The sequence below is a fragment of the Salvia hispanica genome, unplaced genomic scaffold (genome assembly GCF_023119035.1).
Source record: "Salvia hispanica cultivar TCC Black 2014 unplaced genomic scaffold, UniMelb_Shisp_WGS_1.0 HiC_scaffold_1087, whole genome shotgun sequence".
NCBI lineage: Eukaryota > Viridiplantae > Streptophyta > Magnoliopsida > Lamiales > Lamiaceae > Salvia > Salvia hispanica.
The window spans coordinates 60,153-68,097 of NW_025951346.1; the positions used below are offsets into that span (position 1 = coordinate 60,153).

General features: G+C 35.0%; 1 pseudogene; it reads left to right on the top strand.

The window, feature by feature from the left end:
• The first annotated feature begins 1,466 nt into the window (after positions 1 to 1,466).
• LOC125197924 lies at positions 1,467 to 5,245 on the top strand (annotated as a pseudogene).
• Positions 5,246 to 7,945: the final 2,700 nt, after the last annotated feature.

Here is a 7,945-nt window from a genome sequence, read left to right on the forward strand (position 1 = left end):
AAAAAAACTATGCACTCAAACCTTTTTCCTCGATTGAGAATCATTGTTACCATCTTCTCCACACTACCCATAATTAAATTGCTACCTTTTGCATTGCCATTGAAAATTGACAACACAGTATATATTTCGTATTTAAAATATTTACAAAAAATTGTGGATGTTTTAAGTTTTGTTTGTTAATTTTCAAGCCGAAATTTATAATACACGAGTTTATATTACCAAATAATTTGAGGTGGAGAGTATTGACAAATTAAAATTTGATTTGTTTAGGTAATGAATAATGCTAAACTAGTTCGAACTAACTTTTGATGCTTATTCGATATCTGAATAGCTCACACGTAATTTAGTTCATTATATATTGCCTAATTATACCTAATTGTTTTTCCTATCCTTAAGATAATAGTGTATATTTTGTTGCATATACATTTTTAAATTTGCGGTTATATTGGAAAACGATGTTTTGGTTGTTCAAATTCGTGTGCTAAATTAAATTAAACAGAAAATCAATGCGTGTCTATTTATTTGGTTGTTATGTTGTATGCTAAAACAAAAATCATACTTCTATCAACCAAATCCACTATCTATATATAATGATATTATAAATTACTATAATGGTATTTAGATTATGTAGATGTCGATCGTCGTTACTTTTTTCGACAGAGAGATAATTATGATTAATCATACTGTGAATCATATTTGTAGTATAGTGGTAAACAACTATGATTGTGGCACATAGTAGTAAGCAAAAAATACCCAAAAAATTAAAATAGAGACTGATTATTAAAATGTCACAAATTTCATTGGAATGTCAATTCCGTACCTAAGTGTTTTTAATTGGTATAAGATTTGTCACTATAGTAACAGTTTTAAATTAAGACAATTCATTTGGGTGATTAATACAGTTTGAAAATTTGTTTACTACAACAAATGCCATTGTTCTACCTATATCTTACTGCAAAATTTCGTTGACCTTTAATTGCAAAATATAAACTTTTTAATTTACTGAACTCAAAACATATAGTACTATTCAAATTGCAACTTATCATATAAATTGATAGTATTACTTTGGAAATATGTAAAAATCTTTTATAAATATATAATACAATACCGCCACAATGAACTCGAATACAAGATTAGACATTGTCAATCTACTCTAAATTCTGTTAGATTTTATAACGTACTCCATTAATTGATTGTATTTATTTTCATCCATAAAGATTTGAGTGAGTGACATTTCCCATTTTCTATTTTCCGACGGTCGAAATTCGTAAATCCAATAAATACAAATGAAATGATGAAGTAATTAATCCGAGTAATTACCATCTTTAAATCTTTTAATTCTAAAAAAAAATTACCTGTTTCTTCGTCGCAGTAGTATTTATTGAAAAGAAAAAAAGAATTCCAAAAAGGTAATTGAAAAGGGATAATAAATCCACTACCTGTCTCTTGGAGAGAGTGGAGAGAGAGAGAGAGGAGAGATTCCAGAGTTCAGAGCTTGGTCTCCCATTTCTGGCCTCGTCTCTGGCTTGATCTGCGTTTTTGCGCGACAATGAGGCTGGCGGCCGAGAGTTCTGAAGTTGTGGAATGCAGTGGCGGCGAGAGCACCGCGGCCGCCGGAGAAGACGGCGGCGCTGTGGTGGTGGTTGGTGTGAAGGTGGACACACGGAGTAAAGAGCTTCTGACTTGGGCGCTTGTGAAGGTGGCGCAGACTGGCGATCGCGTCATTGCTCTGCCGTCCTCAATCCCAACGTCGGTGAGTAATTTTACAGAATTGCATCTGCGCACTGTGTTTTGAGCTCACTTTCTAGTGCTGTGTTTCGAAAATCTCAGGAATTGTCAAGTGTAATTTGTTCAATTTCTAGTGCTTTTGTTGGCAATTGCGTTTCTGTGTTGGATATTTTTGTTTCTGATTTTGTTGCGGTTTAAATTTGGGCGGAGAAGAGAAATCGGATTTGCTTTCGCTGGTGAAGACATTTGATTCCATGCTGGCTGCTTATGAAGGTTTCTGCAACCTAAAGCAGGTGATTCTTCTAAACTTACTCTTCTACTGTTTTTACTTGTATCTAGATGTGCATTTTTGTAAATTTATTTTTTGAGGGTATACAGTTATTGCTACAAGTTCATTTGTTTGCATTTTTCGCTTCTAGTTTGAGTGTATATTTATTGTTAGTACTGTACTACTACCTTTTACACTATCAGTTTTAGGCAACATCAAGTAAAGTTGACTCGCTACAGGATTTTTCCTTCGTTGCTTCTTTTTTTAGGAATTTATTCATATAAATTGCTGGAGTGTCTTGTTTGTGTTTTACAAATTCTAAGTTCAAACTGTATCTAGATGTTTGGGACTTAGATTTTCCCTTTTCGTTATTCCTGTATAATTTGTTTTTGGTAGTGAGCTACAAATTCATGGGTCATTTTTAATGTTTTAGCAAATTTTGGCAGGTGGATTTAAAGCTCAAGGTGTGTAAAGGCCTCCAACTCATAAAATCTTTCCCCGAAAGCAAAATCATGTGGAGCAACGAGTTTAATTGGGCACTTCAGGAGTTGATCAAAAAGTTAGATAAAGGACCCAGTTGCCAAGTTTTGGGCCAAATCTTAAAAAGAATGCATCCGTTATATGTGTCAACAATGGCAAGATTTTTTTTGCAAAAAATCAAATGCTTCCTGCCTTTTGTTCCCCGAGGTCTGATGTCCAGCGAAAAAGATCAAGGAAGAAAAAATTGCCCAAAAAGCCCTCTGAGTCTTCCCCCCAGAGCTTTTAACATCATCTAGTGATGAAAGGGAAAATTTTTCCATGGCGCTGGTACCTGAAAAAACCCCGAAAATGCCTGAATCGAAATCAGGTTGGACAGTATTACGCAAGTCGTTTTTTTAACGGGCTGAAATTACCCAAATCCCACTAGTAAGAAGTCATCCGGATGATGGATGTTCAGATTAGACACACAATTGATGCAGCTATATATCCTGATCAGAAACAGACAGTACACTGATACATCTGAATGCTTACAAATTTGGACCCAGATGAGGGAGCATTGTACTGTATCAGTTGATAATGACTCTAATTTTATTCATCTAAAACGTTTTCCGGAAGAACTTAATGCTCTTTCAAAAAGTACTCAGCTACATGCCAATTTTTTAGCTACCAGGGCTTTTTTTAGCTACAGATAACTTCATACCTGGGTTGTTCTGTTTTATTGATTCACCAATTTACTGTTCACTCTTTCTTCTCATGTGTAATTATTGATGTCTGTTATCTTTTCAGAAAATTTGAGGGGAAAGGGGGGAAGCAGCCGGGTTTATCGAGGCTGTTTGCCAGGAGGCCAGGAAATAGCTGTCAAGATACTAAAACCAACGGAAGATGTACTGAAACAATTTGTTTCAGAAATTGAAATAATTTCATCTGTGCATCACAAGAACATAATTTCTCTGGTTGGCTTCTGTTTTGAGGAGGACAAATTGCTACTGGTTTATAATCTTCTTTCAGAGGGAGCCTGGAAGACAATCTCCATGGTATGGTATTTGTTTATTCCTTCTTGTTTTATGCATCATCTAGCATAATTGGATCAACTTGTACTTGTTTGTCTCTTGATTTTGCCTCTTGGTTACTGCTCTCAGAATTAGGTTCTGAAAAGTCCAAAAACTTCTTTGATTGGGACACGAGGTATAAGGTTGCCTTGGGAGTTGCTGAGGCACTGGACTACCTACATAGTTCAGCTGAACCAATTATTCACAGAGATGTGAAGTCTTCAAATATTCTTCTTTCGGATGATTTTGAACCACAGGTATTAGAAAATTCAACTATCACTCATTGCCTTGGTGTGATTTTCTGGTGCAATATTCATTCTGCTACCGTTTCCCTTGCAGCTGTCGGATTTTGGCCTTGCAACATGGGCTTCAAGTTGTTTATATCATATGCTACCTCAGATGTAGCTGGCACATTTGGGTTAGATTTTGTACTTTCTCAACTTAGTAATTGACAAAAGAGGATGCAGATTTGTAAGAGTATGTTTATTTTGCAGATACTTGGCTCCAGAATATTTTTTGAATGGGAAGCTAGACGAGAAACTTGATGTCTATGCTTTTGGAGTTGTGCTTCTGGAGCTATTAACCGGAAGAAAGCCAATTAATGATGGATCTCCTAAGGGCAAACAAAGCTTGGTAATGTGGGTAAGTATCTTTTCCCTGAAGTCTGGATGTGATTAACTTTTCTTTTAGTTCAAATAATTTTGGAATATGGTCAGATATCGACCCATTTCTTTTAGTCCTCTTCATTTTCTTATTTTCTGTATAACCAAGAAAAGAGAAGCAAGACTGATGCGGCTGTACTTAAAAACTGCTTTACAGGCAAAAGACATTTTAAAGGAGGGGAAAACCTCAGAACTCCAAGACCCAGAGTTAGTTGATGCTTATGACCAAGAACAATTTGATCTTATGGTCTTAGCTGCAACCTTGTGTACCAGACACGCACCACAATCTCGTCCTGAAATTAGCCTTGTAAGTACTAGCAACTCAAGTTTTTATGCTTGAAAAATGGTTATATCTCAATTATGATTCTTTACATTGTCAAAACAGGTCCTCAAACTCCTTCAAGGTGATCCAGCAGTGATCGAGTGGGCTAGGCAGGAAACCAAGACTTGTGAGGACTTAAATATAATCTATAACGAACAATCAGCTACAGTGATCCAGTCCTTCATTAACCTCGCACTACTTAATTTAGAAGATGATTGCGCCTCTACTAGCAGCACCGAGCTGAACATCTCGGTGGAGGATTATTTAGGGGTAGATGGAGCCGTTCATCAAGCTTTGATTGAAAAATGTAGAGCATAATGGGTTGAGCCGAGCTTGTACATAGTTATAGAGTTGTTGTGTATGGCGAGGTATTGGACGAGAGGATCCCCGATGCTTTTTAACCTCCTCCTTGCCAAATTTTTTTCTAGTGAAATAGAGTGTTGGTCTACATTTCATAATTGGCAGCGCAAAAGATTGCCAAAGCATTGCAGTTTATGGGTACAAATGCATTGAATTCTCACAGCTACTACTTAGGCGAGAAATTGTCTACTTTTTAATTATAGGATTTGTTATTGATACTTACTCTTTAGTTGGGAATTAATTAGGGCGAATGCTATTTCTCTGGTTTATGTCTGGTAGTTAGATGGTCCTTTTCTTGGCCATATTTGTGGAATCTGATTCTGTATTAAGATTTGTTCAATATGTTTGTCTATGTCGGATCACTTTTGACTTTTAAGAGTTGCAGTGATTAGATGGGTAGGTGGTGTATGCACACAAAGAAATGTACACATCCAACTACTATTCTGAAAAAAAGGTTTTCCTTTTTCTTCTTCAATGTGCAATAAAAAATTGTCGGTAACGAGATAGATTACCTTGACAACTTGAACCATTTGCTAGAGCAAACTAAGTTGCTTAGATTTCGTACGAGTAAACAACTAAACTGCAAAATCAATGTGAAAGTAGAAAACTGGAGGAAAACTGATATAAGAACATGCCTCGATTATCCACGGTGTTAATTTATCTTGAAACAGTGTTTTATAAAAAAATATTATGTTGATTTATTTTAAAAAGAAACTATATTCTGGAGGTATCGTATGTCGAATTTTCATAACAAGTAGTGATCTGTAGACTATTATACTTGTAGTATCATGTTTTAATGACTGATGCAACATTGCTCATAATATTATGCCTTTGGTTTGGTGTTCCTACCGCTATCCCCTTCATACCCGTCGCTCTCAGTGATTAAATTTAAATATTTAAATTAATCGCATGTAATTATTTTTCTCCAACCTAAAAAATCAACATTTTTGGTGACATCAACGTACAAATAATGTACTAGTACTACTTTTAATTCATAGCAAATAAAGCACTACGTTCGGACCACGAAAAGGAAGTGCTACCAATACCATATGCTTATTTTTTATTTAGTTTAAAATAGACACTCGCGTAGTGCTGAAAAACATAAAATACCTCAATGAAAAAAAAGCAAACAAAGATGACACAGAATTGAATTTAGATTCATAATGCTACAAGTTCAAACCTGATGATAATAATCAAATCCCCAATAAAGTAGACAGTAAGATACTAAGATTAGAGTGACCGATAACAACACCTAAAGCTTAAAATTTACCCCCTTGACTCAGAAATCCACTTATTATAAGTTACTACTGTTAGTTTACAAGGGTGGTTATAATGCTAATTTTTCTTAAATTGCTACTCTAAAGCATATATATTAAAAATGTCAACGATCACATTAAAATGTTAACACAAACATTTTAAATATCAATGTCAACACAATATATTAAAATATCAGCTAAGTTTATGTTGACATTACAATATCATTGTATTGACATTTTTAATATTTACTCCTAATGAGATGAGAGCTCATTCTCGCATTAGCAATACTTTAATTACTTTTTTGTGTTCTCTTCTTTACCGATTTTACGATTAAAACTCGTCCAAAGCCGAAAGTGCATATTCTTTAGGGATGGAGGGAGTAGTAAAATTTAAAATGTAAATTAAGTGTCAAAATAAATCATCATCCGCAAATTAAGATAAAATCTCGAGTAAAATAAGGAAATATAGTTGCTAGAAAATAGCAACTTCAAAAATTTTCAGAGTTAAAGAGTCCAAAAAGTTGGCACGTGCCATGGGAGTCATACTTGTTTTTGTTTTCTAGTTGAAATGAGGTGCCATGGGAAACATACTTAAATGTTAACAATGCATGGCACCAAAATTTACATTATGGTTTACAATCAGAACACTTACGATAATTCAATTACGTTAACCTTGTCCCCTTTTGACATCCGCAGGTTATTCAGCTGAACTTCCAATGCATTTATTTGCTTGTGTATTTTCTCTCCTTTATCAGGTAGTCTCGACACTGCAGCCTGGATAATAATAAATCTAAATAAAATTAACAAGATTGATTTACTTATGTCTTGAAAATATGCTACTATTTGATATACAAACATGCATCTTTTCTCCCACCACCATGTTATTTGCCAACGTCTATATGACAAGATAAAAATTCTAGATGAAGATATAAGTAATTTAACATAGAAGGATAGAAGCCATTTGAATACAAGAAATATGCATGTCCAAGTTTTGAAGATCAAAGTTAGCCACTTCAGGTTATAGAATGTAAATAATAAATCACAAGAGTGTGTACCGTTTCAAGAATATATGAGACAAGCGACTTATCCTCTCTTTGATTTCAGCTTCAGATGGTTCGGTGACATCAGGAACTGAGTTTCTCCGCATTCTGTTTACATCCTTGGGATTAAATGCGTACTGTGCTCTGCATAACAAAAGTGACATATGTATTCATTTTACGACCAATGAACTTTTATAATAAAGATGAAGAGCTAGTAATATTTTTCTCAAGAGTTACCCATCGACATTATGTTCAAGTGGTGATCGTGTAGATGCATTCCCCATGTACGTAGTCCCTCTGGACCTGTGTTTAAAATAATGGAAATCCATATCACCAGTACCAACAACAAGGATATGCTTTATGTTTAGTCAAAGTGAGCACTAGGTTAACCAAATTTTCAATTGTAATGTGCACTTTTAAGAAATCCAACAGGGACTGACCTTTCGGTTCCTCGACATCAAGTATCTCAACCTCATTCAAGGGGCTGCCTTAGAAAAGAGCAAACTGTGCTGGCTGACTCCAGCTATGTTGAGAGTTTCAAGGAACTCTACATGGCCTCTAAGAGATTCTTCCCCGGATAAAGCATAAACATTAGAACTTGGACTGATTAGTTATTCGTATGAAAGATGATTGCTTAGAAACAAAGAATTACATAGTATGCTCCCGATCATGTTCTTCAAGCAACTGTTGTTGGGGGAAAACATCAAATCCTATTTGGGCACAGTGAAAAGATCCCCAAGTTGGAAATTTAAACACAACAAAACAAAAGGGTTTTAAATG